Raw genomic sequence first — 21040 nt, 5'->3', positions numbered from 1 at the left:
GGGTGTCATTAGGGATGTGATGCACTATGGTTACCTGTCCTTAGTTTTCTAATGGACCTCCCTGTCGATGACATTTTGGGTGAGTGTCTCGTTGCTGAATAGTCCTTGTGAGGAATTATTGTCCAGTTTGATAGATATATAGGAGTAACCTCTTGCACATGAAAATGCAACATATAGTTGGCCATGGGAGAACACGGGGGCCTGGAGGTATATTCCGAGTTTGTCAAATGTTTGGCCCTGGGATTTGTTTATGGTCATCAAGTATGCGAGTCTGACTGGAAATTGCATCCTCTGCAGTGTGACTGAAAGGTTGGCGTCTGATGGGGCAAGTTGAACATGATATAGGCCCAGCCATAGACTGAACAGGAGCAGTGGAGGGTGACCGAGAATCAGAATGCAAATTTCAATGAACGGCACTTTTTGGTGCACATCCAACGATCGAACACTGCTTGGACGCTTTAATTTGAAGATCACACACGCAAGACACAACACAGGTAACGATGGCGGTTGATATTGACAATCAATGTAATGAATGGCAGTTGTTTGGGTGCATCCGACAATCGAACACCTCTTTAATCTGAACAGTTAACACGCACACATTCAAGGTCCAGAATCTATTGTCGGACACCGCGCTTTCAAAGAACAAAGAAGAGAAGAGAATCCGGGCAATGAAGAGATGACCTCATACCCGTTCCCTGGTTCCCCCTACCTTCAGATTATAGCCTTTGATGTTATCTGGACGTAGGCCAATTGCAACTTATTTTCAGTTGTTTTTAATATTACGTTGGATTTCAGACACAAATTGACAGTCGAAGAGGGCGTGTTCAGTCCGGGAAAGAGTCAATCGGGGTACATCATGTTGGCAGAGCTCTGGCGCTCATCGTTCCCCTCCTTCCACGCTGATTTTTAAAACATGACAACCATTGCTGATGTTCTGAGCTGCACTATTTATTATCAGTTGTGTTTATTGTTCAGGGTTTGATGCAATGAGTATTCCCTTACTCGAGTTCATATTTTTTGGATAGATGGCAGCACTTACCGGACAGCAGTTCAGCGATGGTGAACGAACGGGAATAAATGCGGCCGTCGATGGGATGAAAATCTTGTTGAAGCCACGTTGTCATCCAATTCCAGCTTAGAAATTTAGTGCATCGTCTTCGTCACATTAAGACATCACATTCGTCACTGCCAGCGGTTTTGGAGGAGAAACGTCAATTACGCGCAGACGTTAACAGAAATAATCTTTAAAAAAAAATCTCTACTTTAAATACAATGTTTCTTGTTACATTTTTTGTGTCAAATTCACCTTCTGAGGTAGTCAACATGTGCAGAAGAGGGTTTTACATTGCAGATGCTGTTTTCGAGGAGTGGCATTACACCTCTCGGTGGTGACGGTCTGTCGACGACAGACGTAATGACGTCAGCGAATGACCGATGAGTTTATGACGAAATTATGCCTCTCAGCAGTGACATCACACGTCGCCATGCAATGGAATGTAAAAATTAGAAAATCGCCCAAAATTCCTAAACCTGTCCATCTGGCACGATCTTACATAGCCCATGCTGTTCATTAGACCACAGAGCACTCGCATGCCGAAAGTGGCGACAATCCGTCTGGCAGTTTTGGAGGAGATACGTCAAATTACACGCAGATGTTAACAGAATATATATATATATATATATATATATATATATATATATATATATATATATATATATATATATATATATATATATATATATATATATATATATATATAACAGCCTGGTGTTAGCGCAGTGGTTAGGGCAGCGGCTTGGGATCCAAAAGGTCCTGAGTTCAAGCCCCGTTGGTCCACTGAATTAATACTCCAGGGGGTTGACTCAGCCTGTCATCCTTCCGAGGTCGGTGAAATGAGTACCAGTATACTGGGCCAGTGCATACCCTGGTTAAAATAGGTATACCATATCCCTGTGTCGTAAGAGGCGACCAGGGTTGCGTCAGGAAGGGCATCCGGCATAAAACATGTGCCAAATCACTATGCGGATCATACGGATGATCCGCTGTGGCGACCCCTATCGGGAGCAGCCGAAAGAAGGAGAAGATATATATATATATATATATATATATATATATATATATATATATATATATATATATATATATATATATCCTGGTGATGGCGCAGTGGTTAGGGCAGCGGCTTGGGATCCAACAGGTCCTGAGTTCAAGCCCCGTTGAGCCACTGAATTAATACACCAGGGGGTTGACTTAGCCTGTCATCCTTCCGAGGTCGGCGAAATGAGTACCAGTATACTGGGCCGGTGTATACCCGGTTAAAATAGGTGTACCATATCCCTGTGTCGTAAGAGGCAACCAGGGTTGCGTCAGGAAGGGCATCCGGTGTAAAACATGTGCCAAATCTCTATGCGGATCATACAGATGATCCGCTGTGGCGACCCCTAACGGGAGCAGCCGAAAGAAGAAGAAGAAGAAGATATATATATATATATATATATATATATATATATATATATATATATATATATATATATATATACATACATTATATATATACACACACACACACACACACACACACACACACACACACACACACACACACACACACACACACACACACACACACACACACACACACACACACACACACACACACACACACACACACATACATTGTTGTGGCTCTACAAAACCGCATGCCTCTAATGCAATGGTACCCAACATACAGTGATCCCCAGGCAGTTATTTTGTTAGTCTTTGTGTAGTTGGACCTTCCCCTCATGTCTCGTGGGTTTACGGGACGAAGTGTGTTGCATGAGTCTTCTAGTTCGGTCTCTTAACTATCTCTATCTCCTATTCTGATTTCTACTCCAACTATTTCCTTTTAGCCATGGTTCAAATCAAGCAAGCACACACGCCATTTGATATGCCATCGAATATTAAGCACATCACGAAGCCTCCCGTGGCTTGGAGCCACAAAACTCCCTCCACTATAAACATGGCGCAACCTGCACACATGCATCGCGTGCCATTATTTCATTAAAATCTGCATGCCAATTTCCAACCGAGATCTCACCTTGCTTCACACCTCGCTCACCAAACCTCACCATTTCGACCAGAAACGCCTCCCGCACACGGAAAAAATATTCCCGCACCCTCTCGTACCACTGCTTCACTACAATTTGCCACTATACAGAGGAGTACTGCACGACTCAGACTGTCCTCGGACTCCGCGATGCAGGGCCGAGCAACCGACGTTAACAGCTCGACCACATCTCACACATCGCTTTCGGGTCATCACCCCACCCTTCACCCAGGGCATATATAAAGTGGAGTGCGGAGCCGTTCACCCTTTCTTCTCTTATCTTCTCAGCTCTTTGTTGCCTGCTCTTTGTTGCCTCCCCTTCGCTGGCTCTTCACTCACTGTTGGTGTGCCCTTGCAAGGACTTGCTTCTTCTTGAGGACCAGTGGGGAGTGCACGTTGCCATGAGCCCCGGCAAAGTGACTAAGCCGGAGATAACGCGCCACATCTCAAGTTGGGAATGCTCAGGTGGAGCGTCCCCTTGGAGGTACATGCTACACACACAGACCGATACATGGCTAGGTTAATGATCTTTCACCTGATGCATCTTCTCTTCTCTCTCTCTATCCACCCCTCTATTCCATCTCCTTTGGACGCACAAAAGAGCATCGTCACTGACTCGCAACCCAATTTTCCTCTGGCACGATACTGCACAAACTGCACCCCCCCATATTGCACTACACCACACCTCTCACTGACGCACGATAGACACTACCAGTATTCCTCCCTCTTACCTCTCCCTAAGCTTCCTGGGTTGCGTTGGACCATCGACCATGCCAGGTAATTGGAGGCTGTTTATCCTCATCTGCTTTCTCTTTCTCTATGCTATATCTAATCTTCCTCGTGTGTGTGTGTGTGTGCGTGCGTGCGTTCGAGATGGCGCCTGTCCTAGTCTAAGTTAAGATTGTCAAAGTTATATCGGGATAAGTCTTCTCTGTGTCTGCTTTTGTAAGATCGCTTGCCTTTTGCCACACCCCACAAATTCCTTGCTATCTCCTGCTGTACATAAAAAATAAACCCAATTCACTGTGCCACATACATTTACTCACCATTGTGAATAAATGCTTGTATAGAAATGTTCCCAGCTTGTTTTTGTATTTTCCTTCATTGGTCAAGCATGGTTCGTATTCTAGTCTTGCCGGGACGTTATCCCAAACGATCTGTTTCTTAGCCGGTACATTCTTGGCAGTTATGCTCGGCTGCATCTGATCTGATGATCCAGTTTGAGCAAGGCGTACCAAAGGCGTGTCCCCCGGTAATTAAACCACGTGACCTTTAGGTAAACGGTATCAGATGGAGGACCCTAAGTTACGTGGTCGAGTTATTGGCATTCACGGTCGATTAGCAACCCGCCGTGTCACGAAGTTATTCATATGCAACGACTTGCGATTCTGGAGAGTCTGGTGGGAACCCGAGGTAGCTTCCCCCCTCGTGGTCTTCCTCACCCCTGACTCCGGGTCCGCAACAATATATATATACTGTATATTTATATATATATATATATATATATATATATATATATATATAGATAAATATATGTATATATATATATATATATATATATATATATATATATATATATATATATATATATATATATATATATATATATATATATATATATATATATATATATGTATATATATATATGTATATATATATATATATATATATATATATATATATATATATATATATATATATATATATATATATGCACATACATCGATGATACAGGAGTGGTTTAAATTTTTTTTTTTAATTGCATTTTGGGGTAACGCAAATATCACTGAATATTGGCATGTATTTCAACCATAGGGGATGTTTGGAGCACTATTATAAGCCTTGTTGCAAATATGAGAAAAAGACAAAAACACTGCTTATGTCCAGCACATTTCTCCAGTTGCGTACCCTCTATTTAGCAACTTGGCTTCCTCACACGTGCTCAGAGTACAGATGTGATGGGATTGCTGTTTACACACATATACCAAAATTTCACAATGTATCGGCTTGACCTCAGTGTGCATGATTTACCTGACATGGTGCAGAGGAAATTATTATGGCCATAAGCCTGGGTCACTGAGTTTATAAGCCATCTCCAAGTGACTAAATCTAAATGAGGACAACTTTGTCTTCCAAGTTCTTGAAGAGTTATTTAACTCTTCGGATATGGTGAAATATGGTAATGTAATATAACTCTCCATCACCTTTGATGTGCCTTGTTTCTATCACATCCCATTACATGTGAAACCGCCTTCCACATTCTAAAGAAAACAAAAAAAAAATCCCATTAATGTCTGACAATATTGTCCTTCTGTAACTGACTCCAACACGAGTTCTCAAAACATATGGTGTTCGATTCCAGTGTTGGGCTGGAGATGCAGTTCAGGTTCCATGAGTGGAATTATCTCTTACTACATCTGCAAATGATGTTAGAAATCAAATTGAGAAATTTTGAGCAAATGATTTTGAGCTCATTGCACATTGTAAAGTTCTGCTTTCCTCTGATGAAATGATACAATGGGGAATGGTAACCTACACTGCTACATATGTCATTTTGCAACATTGTCAGTTAACATTTAATATATAAGAAGTTCATATATGTTATCGGACAAAACAGCGGCGTATAATGCTGTGCAGTTGTGCCGACAATGCGTTCACATTCCACTCACGCACAGAGACAGGCCCTGAGCATCATGATGCCGAGACCGGTACCCGAGGGTCTCGGATTCCCAGCTCACTTGGCACCACAGGAGCAATTTTGCCTATTCAATCTCCCACACACCTGTCTTGTTTTCCCCAAGCCACCATATATGTGCTCTAATTAAGCTGCCTCACAGGCTTGACACCCATGTTTCGGTTTGCTACTGCCACAACATTTACCCCCGCCTATTATTTTTGTCGACAGTTATTGTGACCTGAGCTAAGGAATCTCAAATGGATACAACAAGATGCACCGTGTTCGTGTTTACATCATCAACGGACCATGCTGACCGCTGTGCTCCTTAATAGTCTTTATCAATGCTCATGAAGTGCCATGGCATGCCTCATTGCATCATTGATCCAATGTTGTGGAGTTTAGAGGATGGGAAAGTCATATGTCTTTTAGCATGGCAGATCTCTCACTCCTTCGAAAAGGAATGTTAAGTTGCATGGTTCAATGAATCATCAATGGTGTTGGCAGCATTGCATCAAGAGAGAAGCGAAACAATTGGAGGAATGAATAAACCATCCATCCATGTTCAAGGTCTGCTGGTTGCATCATTATTGGGTGCAGCTAGGCAAATTCTGTAGTACCTCCAGAGCTTAAGGAAGGAATTTGATGAGGATGCTGGCATACAATGGTCTCATCTTTATCAAAACACAAAGTGAGATCTTTAACATCCACAAGCAAACGCTAGTCGGTCGGACAGCTCACTTAACATCTCTGAAACAAAAGGCTTGAAAGGACTGTGGTTGGAGCTTGTAGTTGGATTTCAGTCCATGGAGAATTGAACTTGGAATGACAACTCAAAGGCAAAAGATGACCTCACCTCATTTTCCAGCTTGCCATTGTTTGAGACCTTTGCCCTCTTGACACACTCGATTCATAAGACTTAACACATTTTGCCCTAGTAACACAGACTTCTTGGTAAGATGCAATAACTGCACTAATTCCATCACCTGGGGGAGAGGGTGGGGGTGAAGATGATGCCCACAAAGTATCTTCGAAAATCAAGATAGAGAGCCATTTGCGACATTGAAAAAGGTGGACAAAAAAAAAATGTTTGCATGCACAGTTGAATATTGATGTCACGGTCTTCTTTCCAGATGAAGTTATGTTTATGAAAGAGCCAGTAATTATCTGATACCATATAAGAATCCATCCATCCATCCATTCAGTGGGACTATACTCTGTACAGAGCATCTGTCTCCTGGGTTATAAGGCCCAATCCTGGATGGGTCACCACTCCAACCCAGGGTGCTCAAATAGTTCAATCATCCCAGCAAGCTGGTACTCAGTTTGCCAACCTCAGAAGGATGACAGGTGTGGTTGACTCAGCCTGCTATTATTTCAACAGCCAAGCAGGATTTGAACTCATGACCCTAGAATCCCAAGTAGGATCCCAAGCTCACCACCATCCCAAACTCACCACCCGAACCATTAAGCAAACACCAAGCATATGTGTCAGAATGTATGTTCAAGAATGCAATCATATATACCAGCAAAGATCATTTTATGCTAACAAATTTTGAAATGTACACCTGCATCAGGTATTTCATGTGTTTACCATGGTGTTGAATCCTTCATGCGGTTGACACCCTCGTACACTACTAACCTATTCCATTTTGCAGCCGAATCGTGCTTGTGTGTCTTTGGTGCATTTTCACATTTCATTCACTGCGTGACCTTGCTGAGATGTTGCCGAGGGAGAAAAAGCTCAGAGATATGCCAAATGGCCGAGATTCTACACACACTAAACCTTCTTCTGCTGTTCCCCAAGCAAGACACATCCGATGTCACAAGCACCTGCCATTTTACACCTGCCCAAGCAATCTGCTTGTGTGGATAAAGAGAGTTACCATGGTTGCGAGAAATGCATGTGACACAATCTCAGTAGGAGCAAATAAATAAATAAATGACCGTTTTTACAGCCATTTTTCCTTGCTGCGCAGGGGTTTGGCTTTTTCTTGAGGCAATGTTTTTTTTTATGGCCGGATGCCCTTCCTGACGCCAACCCTGGTTGCCTCCTACGACACACAGGGATATGGTACACCTATTCTAACTAGGGCATACACCAGGACCAGTACACTGGCACTCATTTCGCCGACCTCGGAAGGATGACAGGCTGAGTCAACCCCCTGGTGTTAATTCAGCAGCCAACGGGGCTTGAACTCAGGACCCTTGGATCCCAAGCCGCCACCCGAACCACTAAGCCAACACCAGGCTTAATCTCAGTTCGAGCACAAAAGACAATTGTCGAGATAGTCAGCACAGCAATCACATTAGCCGTGCTGTAGAATATCCTGCTTGGAGGAAGAATTTTCATTATTTTATGAGGAGCGTTTAAAAACTGGTCAGAACGGGAAACACTTTATCCAAGAAAAGCCAAGGCTTTCTATTTTCATTTTCATATAGTTGTATATAGAGTACATCTATCTATCTTCCATCTATCTATCTAATCTATCTAATACCTTATAAAGAGGACATTGTTACTCTATTTCTGCATTACGCCTGGTGATTGACCATTCCAACCCATTGATTTCAGTACTTGGTATTGTCGACATTGCACAGTTTAAGTAGCTTGCTTAAAAGTCGGCCGTGGGGGGTGGGGCAGGGGGGTGTTTCCCCCTCACCAACCCCCTTTGGCTCTGCACGCACCAATCTCCTGAATGGTGAAAGATAGGAGGAAACCTCTGAAACAAAAAATGTCAGGACGGACCCCGGGAAGGTTATAGGCAAGGTACAGATGTGATGCGATTGCTGTTTACGGCCCTTCGGCCGGGGGGGAGGGGGTGGGTGTTCCCCCTCACCAACCCCCTTAGGCTATGACTGCCGTGGCCCAATGGGGAACTAATACTGGGCTCGCGTTAGACCTATATACAGAAGATTAAATTCATTCAAAAAGAGCCCGGGCAACGCCGCGTGCATTCACGTAGTATATGTATATAACAAAGACCCAATCACAGCTCTCGCCTGTGAATGGAGGGAATAACCAATGAGCTCTCACCTAATCAATTAACCCAGGTGGCTCGGATTATACAAATAAATCAACTCCTCCCATGCTCTTCTCACCAAAGAAAAAGCTGCATAAAGCAACCATGAAAGGCTACGCAAGGTAAGCCCTTTGCCGTTTCAAACCTTGATGAAACTTTTAATTTGTAGTTATATTATTTTTTTATTTCTGGTAAGTGTGTAAACCAGCAACACTGAGATTGTACACCGCCCTTGAAGCATCGTGCTTTCACTGTCGGAGCATTCTTTTGTGCGTCTCACATGTGCATGAAATAAATTGGAAGCATTAGTAAGGTGTCCCAGATTCGATTTGTAAGGGAATTCAAAATCCGTTTTTTTATGCCTCCGCTGACGAAGTCGAGGGGGAATTATGTTTTCAGGTTGTCCATCCGTTCGTCCATACTTCCGTCCATCTGTGATAGGTTTTGGTTATGGCGATAACTTAAGAATGGTTGAAGGGATCGAAGTCAAACTTTGTACATGTATTTATACTGATATAAAGATGAACTGATTTGATTATGGGGTCAAAAGGTCAAATGGCAGAGATCTTGTGAGGTAAAAATTATGCTACTAAGCAAACTTGTGAACCAATGATGGGATTTTGACCAAACTTGGTAGAAGTATATATTATGATGCAAAGATGAACTGATTAGATTTCGGCATCAAGGGGTCAAAGGTCAGAGTATGTAATGTGTTTTCATTACCAGATAACTTCAGAACTGCTTCACATTGCTGTTGTTGTTATTGTGTTGTGGTTGTTGTTGGGAGTCGACTTTTGAAATGTGCACCTCTTGGTCGGGCTGCTGCCTGACCACACCCACATCTGTCGCTTGACTTGACTGTTTCCCCCAGACGAAATGATATGGCCGCCATCTTGGTTTTCTCGTGGGCCTAACACATTCGGCCTGTAGGTCTCTCGTGATAATACACTGTCCAGCTTTGTTGCATCAGATTTCCATTGGTTTTGTTTGGGTCGAATGTTAATCACAATGATGGACCCCGAAAAATTGGACCATATGTGGCATAAAAATTATTAGTAACGTTTAATCGAGCCCATACACACCTCGCTAAAAAATGTGTTGGCCCCATATTGGGGTTAAACAATCCATGACCATGTGACGAATCAGCTCTTTTTACGAGTGCTTTAAATACACATTTCCCAATCGGCCCCTCATCGGGTTTTCAAAGCCAATTCACTTGCATTTAATGGTGACGTCCCGTACCTCGAATGATCACGTAAATGTTTATTACAACAGCGAGAGTGGGAGGGCAGAAGAGAGGGAGGCTTTAACAGAAGAGAGACTTGACTATAAAACAAATCACCATGCCACAAATCACTATGGAATATATGGTTCCAAGAACAATGCAATGTATCGATATATAGCATTAGAGGGCAAGGCATGTGTATCGGGGTGAAGAAGAGGCTGCCATAATGGAGATGTACGATGCCGATTGACGCTGCGTTTGACGGTGATCAATAAAGCCTCATCTCTTAAATTGTGACTCAACATCATTTTATTACATTGTATAAGCGGGGTTGGTGTATAAGACTGCTTTAGGAGTGCTAAACTTCTGAATTTTTTTTATTTTAATTAACATTAAAACCACTATGTTATGAAAATTGAAGTACAGGAATTAGGGTCTTGCGATTCGTGAGTTTCCCATTAGTGCATTCACTGTATCACAATTAATTTATCGAGGCAAGGTTTGCGGATCAAAAAAAATGGTCAATGCACTCGAATAATTGTGGGTCGGTGAACTATTTTCAGCATTTATTCGCCTAATCAATTGAAATGGGCCATCAACACAATAACCCCCTCAAACCCACAACATCATCATCTCCATCAACTCGTCTTAATTAAATATGTTAATTAAGGGTACAGTTTGGACAAATTTTAAAGTTAAAGTCCCTAACCCTATTTTCCCCATCACCCCTAAGTTTGCGGATTTGCGGTTCACTGGAATTTTCAAGAATGTAAACCCCATGAACAACAAGGCCCACCTGTATATACCTAAACACTGCACTGGGTATCGTGTTCTATGAACTCTCTTGTTTCTTCTGCAGTTACTAATGTAGAAGTTCTATTCAAACATTGTGAGGCATGAAGGGCAAAGATATTGAAACACAAAGGATCTATTACACTTGAAGTCACATAAAGTAACGCATTATGACAAAACTCGGTGGATGATTTGGTTAGGTGACAAGAACAAGCCAATTAGATTTTGGTTCAGGTCTGAATCCAGATCCGGCCTGGATGGACTTGATGGACACTAAAGATCCCATGGTGTCCTTCGCGAAGAGTTTCGAGCCCTTATGCCAGTGTGATACAAACCGAGCTGTTCAGCCTGATAGAAGCATGCGCTCTACTGAGTGCCGTTCTAGTTACCCTGTGCACACGAAGCAAAAAGCGAGGTTGAGCAATTGGTTCATGGCCGTTTGTCCACCTGTCTTACCTCGTAACTTGTTCTGGTGAAAATTACACTCTTAACACACTTTTATGGAAATTCAGATGCTGATGGAGTGTTGTTTCCATGAAGCCAATAATTAAAGGTCTTCATTAAGATCTCATGCTTGTATGTGATGGCCTTTCATGACACCCTGTCGTTATTTGCAAATGTGACTGCTGGATGGTCTGACATGAAGTGGTTTGTTGCCATCCACCAGTCACAACTCAATTTACAGCACTCACCATGTATACGGTTCTACGCGACAGGGTGTCATCGTGAACTAGAATTTCATTTCAAATAATTTGTATGCAAAGAATTTCATCAATTTAATGCTCTCTTATTCAAAAACTATGCAATAATTTGATACCCCCCACCCCCCTCCTTGGAAGTAATAATCTACTTATTTAACGGCTCCAATCATTTCAACCTTATTGTGGGCCAGGCTGGGGCTGACGTTCATTCGACTGATGGTGGCCCGAATTTGGAATTTGTTGAGGGTCTTTTACATCCACTACCAGCCAGACAAGCGGATGCTACACCTAGCTTAACGTCCATTAGAGGGACAGCACACTTTGTGATGCAACACCTGACCTGGGAAGCATCAATCTGACAGTTTATGGTCAGGTCTGGAATTGAAAACAGGCTAGACAGCTCAAAGGTAAGTGTGTTACCTCTGCAATATCCTGTCAGACCCAAAGGGCACTTGTAATATACTGCACAATCGACCTGCTGGAAGCAGACTCATCTTCCATTCCAAGATCTAGTGAACTTCACTCAATTTGATTATGAGAAAGACTCACAGAAAAGGCTACAAACCAAAATGATGACCCAAGATAAGACTTCAGGAAGTACTGAATGATTTTAATTCTAAAATATGAATCCTCAGAACATGCATGACATCTCGATGTATGACAGCTTGTGATTATAATGCCTCCTTACCTGGATTTAATACTTCCAAAAGCAGATGCAGCAATCGTTTCACCTTTCAAGCCCTTATGCCAGAAAGTGCTATGGAGAGTGATTAGAAATGATACTTTTGTTTAGCGGAGTGTGAGTAGGCCTATATTTGTCTTTTTGGGACACCATCTCATATGAATAAATACAAAGTTCTAAGCTACACCACTTTACAGATCCCAATCCTCATTTGAGCTTCTTCCATCTCGAGGTGTTCCAGATATTGTGCGGACAAAATACAGTTTCATAATATGGCCACTGAATGGTCAAATATCTTGTATTGTATGTTTTATCAAAATGCAATATGGATTTCTCAATCCTGAAACTCATAGATACAATTTTGGATCAGATCCTCTTAACTAAGATTCCAGTTTAAGTAACTTGAAATACACAGCATTTTGAGAAGGGTTGGTGGAGCATCAATTGCTCATGAGAGAGGTGTTTAGATCCTTGGTTGCATATCTGGAAAACGAGGAGACATGCCAAACTTTTTGAGTCTTTGTGAAACGGCCTTCCAAAGAGGGTTCAATCGCACTCCACCCTCCAGGGCTTCCTGCAGGCGGAGCATCAGCACCTCATGGCATCCCCCATCCCCTACCCCTGATCTTTTCCACCCCATGAACCATACCTAACCCAACCCTCTTAATTTCAGACACCTGTGTTTCCACCCTTTCCCTCTCTCCTCTTTCCCCGTTTGTTACCTTCGCATTCTGCGAAAGGTTATGTTTTGGTCAGCGTGTATTTATTTATTTATTTACTTATTTATTTATTTACTTGTTTATTTATTTATTTATTTATTTGTAATCTTGTGATTCATATAACTCAAAAAGTATTAAACCGAATTGCATGAAATTTGGTGGGATGATTGGTTATTAGCCAGGAAGCATTCGATTAGATTTTGGGATCGTTCGGGTCAAAGGTCAAGGTCAAGGTCACGAATAGGTCAAAATCGTCTTTTTACGATAACACGGTCAATTTTTATTCAATTTGCATGCAACTAATGCCAAAATGTTCAGAATTCAACGCCTCATCTTGTTATATGCAATATGACACAATGACGCCCATACTCTTGTTACCGGTTAGGGGTCAAAGGTCAGGGGGGTCATGACCTTGAAAAATATGCGGTTTTTGTCATAACGCGGTCAATTCTTGTCCGCTTTTCATGAACCCAGCACCAAAATGTTCAGAATTTAATGCCCAATATTGTGACACAATGACGTCATAACACATGTCACCGGTTGGGGTAAAATGTCGGGGGGGGGTCACGCCCTTGAAAAATATGCGGTTTTCGGCATAACTCAGTCAATTCTTATTCGATTTGCATGAAACCAGCATCAAACGAGATTACCTTCTCTTGTTGAAACGTTGTATTCACCGAGCTTGCGAGTGAAGACTCGCCAAAACGACGTGAGTTGATTGTTGTTTAGTCCGTAGCCCCCGAAAGTCTGGGGGGGGGTCATGACATTATAGATATGTGGTTTGTGTCATAAGACCATTCATATGAAACCAGTTCCCCACACTCATACCAAGAACAAAAAAAGTAGTGGCGGCGAAGGTATGCGCTCTATGAGTGCCCGTTCTAGTTCATCCCTTTGTTTATCGTGTCCAACTGTGGCCCCACTATCATTACTTATCAGTTCACTCTTCCATGAGCCTCGATCCTCGACAAGCCAACCACCTGCACTTTAAAATTTTCAAAGTTAGAGAGTGTAACGCAGGAGCCTCACTAAAGTCACGCAGACCTGTTTAAAAGCAATTTCATAGTGAAAATGTTGGTGGTGGATCGAAATCCTTCCGTCTCCCCAATGAGACATCGCTTTAATTAGCGCATTCATGACATTTCTCAGTAATTCTCATGCCCTATTACTTTAATCACCCCTCCCAAGCATCCACCCCCACCACCCCTCTCTACCCCCTTACACTGTGACTCATCCTTATAAGGAAGCCACTGGGCGCAAAACCTAATGACGTGTTTAGAGATCTTATTTAATCTGTCATCACACAAAGGAACACGCCATTTGCATATTGTCCTACTGCAGGCAAGGCAGCTGCTAATTACCCAGCTTCTGAAGCCTTTTGCCATGAATAAGTGTTTGTTCTCAGTGAATGCCATCATGTGAAATTAATGCTTTTGTTCACATCTCTTGTTAAATTATCTATGGAAATAAAACCACGTGACAACTTTCATCTTGTATAAGGTACACTAGGTAACTTATATCAGGGATATCTCAGCTCGATGATTCTACCATCTATCCTTGTTCGTCACATGCATGTTTTTGTCAATCGTCATGGCCGATTCATTTCTCAAATTTGTTTTCAAAACAAAACAAAACAAAAACAATCCCGGCTGCACGTTGGCTAGCTATTAAAACTTTTTCAAAGTGGAGATCAATGTGCTGGTGGTAAATCGTTTCCTGATGGTATACACGAACAAAACAAAACTACAAAGAAACAGTCGAGATTGTATGCTTTGGTAGATTTTAATACGTGGCAATAATTACTTATCGACAGGTATTGTTCAGTACAGTGGTCAATCACAACTTGATTCGCTGATGCTAATGATTGCTTTTTCGCATCAATAAAATGGAGGCCAACAAACAACTTCTGTTGTTACTCAACTTGTTCATGCAATCCCATTAGAACTTACTATTACTACTACTACTACTACTATTATTATTATTACTACTACTACTACTACTACTGCTTATGTCTGCTTGAGCTTTCTTGCACCCTGAGTACAAGCCTCAAAAGTCTTTCCAACAAAAGCACTACTACTACTACTACTACTACTACTTATTTCTGCCTGAGCTTTTCCGCACCCTGGGCGCAAACCTCTAAAGTCTAAAGCCTTTCCAACAAATGTACTATTACCGCTACGACTACTATTACTACTACTACTACTACTACTTCGTTAATGGCTCCTGGTGTTTCCACCTTGTTGCCGGCTCCGCCACAAAAGTTGTTTTGGCCCATTAATTGATTCGATGTACCAAGATTGTTAAAATTTGCCCGAGACCTCGAGGCAGGGTATAATCTATCTATAATTCCAGCAGTGTATGTGTGTGTGTGTGTGTGTGTGTGTGTGTGTGTGTGTGTGTGTGTGTGTGTGTGTGTGTGTGTGTGTGTGTGTGTGTGTGTGTGTGTGTGTGTGTGTGTGTGTGTGTGTGTGTGTGTGTGTGTGTGTGTGTGTGACTGCTGTTTCTCGACAACCACGGGTCCGATCTAATTGAAACTTGCCAGGTATATTGCTGAGGACCTGAGTATGTGCCTTTTCAAGGTTTGATATTAATCGGACAAGTGCTTCCCAAGTTATGGCCATTTATTTACCAACCAATGACATGACGCGTGGCTGCGTAGGCCGGTGCGCGGCCGGCCGACGATGACGTCACGGGCCGTGCCGGTTCCATGGCAGCGAATGTCATGGCAAGCAAAGACAGGGAGGTATTGTAAACTTGATTTTAATTAAGTCTGTGTGTGGAAGTGTGGTTGTCGCGAGGATGCGAGAGCGAAGAAACGGCCTGTGTGGTTGTCGTTTCTGGCTCGCGGTTTGAAAGGTTTTTTTTTTTTTGCACGTACAGCCACGCACGTACGGGCACGCACGAGCGAACGGCCTGTGTGGTTGTTGTTTCTGGCACGCGGTTTGAAAGTTTTTTTTTTTTTGCACGTACGGCCACACGCGTACGAGCACGCACCTACGGGCATGCACTAGTATATTAAAATACTTTATCTATTTGAGTGCCAAAGCCTTTAACAATGGTATGTGCTGCCTCCTTGTTCAACACTCATGATTATAAAACAAGATCCAGCGTAGATAAATAGCCATAAGTTGGCAACCATTGCCTGCTCCTGTGTTGGAGTTCCTTATAAAGGAACACCTATTATTATTTCGTTTCTCGTGGGGCTGGCAGGATAGCTTCGAGGTATGCACACTCTCCTCAAAGCTGTCTAGCACCTGGGTTCGAATCCCGACCCAGCTATAAACTGCCATCCGCGTGGTTCACAGGCAGGGTGATTCATCATTGTGTGGCCCCATGCCTCGGATGGACGTTAACCCTGGGCATGCCATCTGCCAGCATTCATTGATGGACGCTAAAGATCCCACGGCATCCTTCGCGTCGAGTAGGTGAGCTATCTCCAGCACCCTGAACAAATTACAAATTCCTGCCCGAACTACCTCGGCGAACGTCAGGCCTGGCCAGCCGGTTCGTGAGAGACTTGGGCCAAACACCTCTCCAGGCCAGCTCAACAAGAACGTGGGAATATTTGCGGTCTTAATAAGAAGATTTTGTTGCTAGCCATTATCCAGGATCACGCCTTTCCTCCTTCAGTGCACGGACTGAACATATCCATCAACATTTACAGCCGATGGGTTGCCCAGCGTGGTGATGATTGCCTGCGAATGACGTCCGTCGTTGACTGGTACGAATTGTGCGAATGTGGATCTGAAGGAGTACGGAATGAACCACCTGCCGCAAGACTGGCGGCAAACAAGATCGACGTCGCAGACATCAAACGAGTTCAAGATCGCATGTCGACCGAGTGAAGAATTTCTGTTCCTCAAATCGGTTCGGAGGTGAACATCGCAGCAAAGGTAGTGTTGAACCTTTTATTTGTGACAAGTTAAACTTCTGAAGGAATAATGCAAGAGGGATGCTGAGCTAACTGGAATTTGAACAACGGATATTGTGAGTGATGTTTGTTCGTTCAAACTTGTCGGTTCGATTCCCTTCGGTCAACAAAGCGATGATTTTTTTTTCAATAGCGGAACGTAACCTTAAGAGCTGACCGCCTTGAGAAATACGATGAAGCCACGGTGTCGTCCATGAGGCCTTCTTCAAAGCAAGGCAGTGAACTGAGCATTGGGAGGTTTCCTCTCTTGCTTTGAAGAAGGCCTCACATCCGAAACGTCGCTTCATCTCTTTCTTTTTTGTTCTTCCTGAAGCCCGTTTGCACATCTCCTTCAACCTTTGCTTGAGTTATAACTGTTGTCCATCTTTTTCCGCTGCCAGAAACTGATTATATTGTCTTTCTCATGTCTAGTTTTTAGTTTGATGATCTTTGAGGTCAACAGTGACTCACGATGATACTTGGATGGACCACCAAACCACGTGCTGCAACCAAAGAGGACTTTTCTCTCCTGAATCTCCACCATATTGAAAACTCTCAACATTCTCCTGACAAGGTGCGTCTGTGGTTTCAGACGTGAAAGTGATTCTGTATTTCGATTCGCTGCACAAAGTGGACTTATCAATGCATGGTACCGCAGTGAACTCTGAGAGAATGTTAAGCCAGCAACATCAAGGAAGTGGCCCGCGCTCTCTTGTCGAATCGTGCGATTCTTCTGCATGGACAATGGCCACCTTCACACAGTGCAACTGATGGCAGGTACTTTGCAGAACATGAGCTGGAAGACTCGAGCCACAAATTCCTCTTACAGTCCAGATTCGTCACCAATTGTGACTTTCATCTGACTTAATGGCACCTTGGGGACAAGGATTTTTGTTTGACAAGCGACGCTATATTACGAAGTAGCGAGGTACCGGTACTATGCATGGGAGGGCAGGGAACATTGGCAGACAATGGTAAACTCAGCGGAGTATAGGGGATTATGAGTTTGAGACCCCAGCCAGCAGCAAGAGCATTTGGTTCAGATGAAAAATCTCAATAAGCTACTACTACTACTACTACTACTACTACTACTACTAGTAGTAGTAGTTCAGAACAAAGTGTATTAAAAACAACATTGTAAACCATTCTATTTAGGTGTACTGCAGGACGAAGGTCTCCTTTAACTTTTGTTGAGGAGTGTTTAATATATATGTACTTCTACCTGACTTGTCAAGTGCGGGTTGACAAAAGTTAGCAGCCTTTGGAATCGAACCCACGCCCGAAAGAAAATATGTCTTTGACCACTCGACCAAAGTCGTCTGAGAACAAGGACGTTCATGTTCATGAATTGCAACAATATTGTGAGACAACAGACAAATGAACGCAGAATATAGCATGGGATGCGAAGCTGGTGTTCTCAGATAATGGCACAACGACTGAGATTGCAACTCCAAACATGCCAACAGACTTGTTTAAAAAAAAATAAAAATAAAAAGGCAAAAACCTGCAATGTACTCACATTGGAAACAATTCATGTAACGCCGACGAGCACTTCTACCTTGGGCTTGCACATCTTTTCCTATCATGAAGTCTGAGGGTGAACAGATTTTTAAAAATACCTACATTCACTTAAGATTAATGAAGGAACTTGTACATAAATCACATGCAAGACAAAGACATAAGTAGAACTCATTACGTCCAGTACAATGACGTAAGTAAACACTGGACAAACATATGGTATACGTAGACAGGATTTGAACTGGTGGTTCAGATGTTGCAATCATCATAGCCATTGTGCTTCAGATAGGAATGTGAAACAGATCGACCAGGCCAGGTTTGGCGGTAAGATGGGCAATGTTGGCACAGGCATGAACGGTCAAGTAGCCTCTTCCTGTGTCCAAGTTCCTGTATTTGGACCTATTGTGGAGACCCACGGTATTGTTACCTCCACCAGCAAAGGTGGACAGAGGTTATGTTTTCGTCCCATCTGTTTGTTACTTGCGAAAATCGTAGATTTTTCAAGTACATTGGGGTGGTCCTGTGCGTAATTCTGTCTATCTGTCTGTCTGTTTGTACGTCAATCAAATACAGGTGGAAATTTTTAACCAATCTTCACGAAACTTCACCATCTGGTCGAGCTCATCATACACAAGAATCCTGTTGTTTTTGAAGTCAAAAAGGTCAACAACTTAGGTGAGATTTCTAGAATCTTCAGTTTTCATCCCATTGACTTGAAATTTGAAGAGGATTTATATTTCAGGTCATTGAATTCAACCAACCAATTATTTTGAGGTCAACATCGGGCAAAAGGTCAACATAGGCCAAATTTATAAAATTGGCAATTTTCATCTGATTCACTTGAAATTTGAAGAGCATTTGCAAATTTGGTCATTGAATTCAACCACAAATTATTTTTAAGGTCAAATTTGTTTAATGGATTTTGCGAGTATCGTGCTCTGCATAACATCTTTCTTGTTTGTTTGTGTGCAGGATATCTCAAAAAGTTGTGGGTGGATTCAGGTGAAATTTGGTGGGCAGTTTGTGTGTGTGTGTGTGTGTGTGTGTGTGTGTGTGTGTGTGTGTGTGTGTGTGTGTGTGTGTGTGTGTGTGTGTGTGTGTGTGTGTGTGTGTGTGTGTGTGTGTGTGTGTGTGTGTGTGTGTGACAAGGACAAAATGATTTGATTTTGGTGAAGATCTGGATCCAGATACTATAAATGTTAAGTTACTCTTCACCATTGAGACATCGGGCTAAAATGATATATAGCATGATATCTTAAAAAGATGGCGACGGATTTGGCCGAAACTTGGTGGGTACGTTGAGTGTGTGACGAGTGAGAATTGACTCAATTTCAGTGAAGATCCGAATCCGGATCCGATAATTTTTTAAGTGATTCTTCACCATTGAGATATGGGGCCAAACTGATATATCAATGATATCTCAAAAAGTTGTGGACGGATTCGGATGAAACGGGGTGGACAGGTTGAGTGTGTGACAAGGACAACTTGATTCGATTTGAGTGAAGATCCGAATTTATATCTGGATACGAGAATTTTTTAATCTTTCAAGTGAATCTTCACCATTGAGAGATAGGGTCAACAACGATATATAGCATGATATTTCAAAAATGTTTTGGGCGTGATATGTTCTCATGGATCAGGTATTGCGGGGCAGAGGTATGCGCTCTACCAAATGCCCTTCTTGTAGTATCACTGTTCTCACATGTGAGATGACATCACCATAACTATGATTAGTCTTATCATCCAGGTCAAGCTACACACACACACACACACACACACACGCTTTGCAAAAACAATCTTCTTCTTCTTCTTTCGGCTGCTCCCTTTAGGGGTCGCCCCAGCGGATCATCCGTATGATCCGCATAGTGATTTGGCACATGTTTTACGTCGGATGCCCTTCCTGACGCAACCCTGGTCGCCTCTTACGACACAGGGATATGGTACACCTATTTTAACCGGGGTATACACCAGTCCAGTATACTGGTACTCATTTCGCGACCTTGGAAGGATGACAGGCTGAGTCAACCCCCTGGTGTATTAATTCAGTGGCCCAACGGGGCTTGAACTCAGGACCTTTTGGATCCCAAGCCGCTACCCGAACCACTAACTTTGCAAAAACAATATCGAATCAAATTCAAATTTCCTTTTTTTTTTTCAAACGCAAATGAAAGAACTCTCCATTGCACAAGCTGTGCTTTCCATTTTTGTGGAGGAAAATAAAATTTTACATGCCCAGCACGTACAGCACTGTAGATGTATTAACTTGGAAAAACAAAAAAACCACTTTCAGCTGGTCAAGGTTTGGAGAAGGTAATGATGTTGTGGCATACTTCCAGTGGTGGATCGTGTTACTATGGGCAATAAAAGACTTAGTGAAGGCCAAAGATGGCAAATGATAGAGATAAACAATGCTGGGAAGACCTATAATGAAATTGGACATCAATTGGGTTTCCATCAAACTGCGATCAGCAGAGTGGTCCACAAACATCAACAAATCAATGATGTTAAAGACAGGCCTCCATCTGGGCGACCTCTAACAGAGAAGGTGCACCTCTGATCAGGCTCGTCAGATGTATACCTTTTGCCACAAGCACAGTATTGTGGCATGAATAGAATAACCCCCAGAGGTTATGCAGGAAAACTGTCTGGAACAGGCTTTGTGCTGTAGCTTCCAAAGCCAGTAGACCAATAGACCCTCTTCTCTCCCCAG

At 42.7% G+C, this 21040-nt stretch overlaps 1 protein-coding gene across 1 annotated transcript in view; it reads left to right on the top strand.

Moving 5' to 3' along the window:
* Positions 1–1644, top strand: part of LOC147015284 (uncharacterized) — a 444530-nt gene extending 442886 nt beyond the window's left edge. The window contains exon 2 of the transcript XR_015050272.1: positions 298–1644. The gene's annotated coding sequence lies outside the window, so the exon portion shown is untranslated. The remainder of the gene's footprint in view (positions 1–297) is intronic.
* The last annotated feature ends 19396 nt before the right edge of the window (positions 1645–21040 follow it).

This window comes from Eptatretus burgeri, chromosome 12 (genome assembly GCF_056783735.1).
Source record: "Eptatretus burgeri isolate ZD-2024b chromosome 12, Ebu_testis_v1, whole genome shotgun sequence".
Lineage (NCBI taxonomy): Eukaryota > Metazoa > Chordata > Myxini > Myxiniformes > Myxinidae > Eptatretus > Eptatretus burgeri.
The sequence above is the reverse complement of the archived record's forward strand: the minus strand, read 5'-3'. Positions and strand labels throughout refer to the sequence as shown.